Below are 2,285 nucleotides of genomic sequence, written 5' to 3' on the forward strand. Positions count from 1 at the left end.
GGGGGTACGGAAATACAGATAACCCGCGATTGGCCAAACCAAAATATACTAAACTTTTACAATCACATGTATGTACAATATTGATATGAAAAAGTGTTTGTACACCAAAGAAAAACATTAGCTATGGAGCTGTAATTTCAACAATAAAAAAAAACACACTGAATTATTATCATTCCCTCTTGACCTGGCCTATTTGAATTGATCCTTGTGTGCAACTTGGTGCATAATCTTGGGGAACATCACACCGCTACACATACAACGCAATAAACAACAGAAAACCCATCGGCAATACTTTCAATCAAGAACAAACAACCGTCACTTTTATACCATAGTCCGGTCGCTATATCAACCGTCACTTTTATACCATAGTCCGGTCGCTATATCAACCGTCACTTTTATACCATAGTCCGGTCGCTATATCAACCGTCACTTTTATACCATAGTCCGGTCGCTATATCAACCGTCACTTTTATACCATAGTCCGGTCGCTATATCAACCGTCACTTTTATACCATAGTCCGGTCACTATATCAACCGTCACTTTTATACCATAGTCCGGTCGCTATATCAACCGTCACTTTTATACCATAGTCACTATATTAACCGTCACTTTTATACCATAGTCCGGTCGCTATATCATCATATCAACCGTCACTTTTATACCATAGTCCGGTCGCTATATCAACCGTCACGGTCGGTCGCTATATCAACCGTCACTTTTATACCATAGTCCGGTCGCTATATCAACCGTCACTTTTATACCATAGTCCGGTCGCTATATCAACCGTCACTTTTATACCATAGTCCGGTCGCTATATTTGGATGTAGTAACCCTCCTTATTTGAATAGCACCAAAATAATCGCTAAGCATCATGTTGAAAGTGACCATAACTAACAAACTATTAACAAAGTATCAAGTCAATTTTAATGTCTATGGAATGCGAGAGGGTGAGCCTGCTGGCCCCTGATTGGTCTGTTTCAACACGTGGTACTGTGTGACGACAAATGTAGGAGTCAAAATGGATCACTATTTCATTTAAATAATTTATTTAAAAAATACAAAAATCTCTCGATTTGCAGCGAACTTTAAATAATTCATCGTGGGATTCCAATTTGATCATAAACTAATTTTAAAACCCAAAACAAACCCATCTAATATTTCTTTGGTGCCTCTGGCAATAGTAATGTATGTAGGCTTTCTTGGACAGACCAGGGTTTTTGGCACCGCTAGGTTGCTATACAGTAGCCGACTTCACGCTTCAGGCTTGAAACTGGGGGTCTCTTCTCTCCGGTCAAACTTATTCCGCGTGTGACAGCATGGGCAGCGCCATTTTAAAGTAGTCAATTTTCTTCTTCATTGGCTGATTGCTCCCAACTCATAGGAATCCCCGCCCAGTTGACAACTTTAAAATCGTGGAAGCCCTCAATGGCAATTCCGAAGATACATCCATGAGTCATATATATATATGGACAACAGGCACAACTTCGATAAAAATGGTTTTTTATCTTCTTCAAGTTGCCGAAATGCCACGTTCGTCCACTTATATCAATCAGTACATAACCTAGCCACTACGAAACTTCTATTTGATCAAATAAGCCTCATGTTGCAAATGACCAATTGCATTTTTGTATTAACAAAATTCAACACGCTCTTATTGACCTCAATACAAAAATACCTCACTTCGTGGACACATTTTGGCCTAAATAAAACCTCACTTCGCCTCTTCCTTTCTGGTTTAACCCAAAAGACTCAAGATTTTTCCGTTTCCATCTACGCAGGCCGGAACCCCTTTCTCATTGAGCCATGGCTCCGGCGGACCTGCACTCCCGTGGGACCAAAGCCAGACGACTGGTACTTATCAACCAGCATTCACACAATGGCCAACTGTAGGAGCTATGGAAACAGAATCACATTAGGTTTAACATTAAAATAAAATACATTAACATAAACCACTGGCGAAACTGTTGTGGACGTTAGGTCTCATTGGAAATGCGACATTAGAATTTGTCCGCTTTCTTAGTGCAAACCTAGCACTTATATAACGTCAATAAAGATGTAAACGATAAATAGGATCTAAGTCCTTCTATTTCCAAAAAGATACTTTTACAGTCCAGAAAAAAAAGTATCTGACTCCATGACCAAAGTTATAACAGCTTCCAAAATTATAATTTTTTAAAATACATTTTTATTCTTCCAATTTTATGTCGAAATCTGGCATATCGAAAAACATATCTTTGTAGATTTCCATTGCAGAATTTGCTATTATCAAATAAATAAGCATCAC

Source organism: Oncorhynchus nerka, linkage group LG12, assembly GCF_034236695.1.
Source record: "Oncorhynchus nerka isolate Pitt River linkage group LG12, Oner_Uvic_2.0, whole genome shotgun sequence".
NCBI lineage: Eukaryota > Metazoa > Chordata > Actinopteri > Salmoniformes > Salmonidae > Oncorhynchus > Oncorhynchus nerka.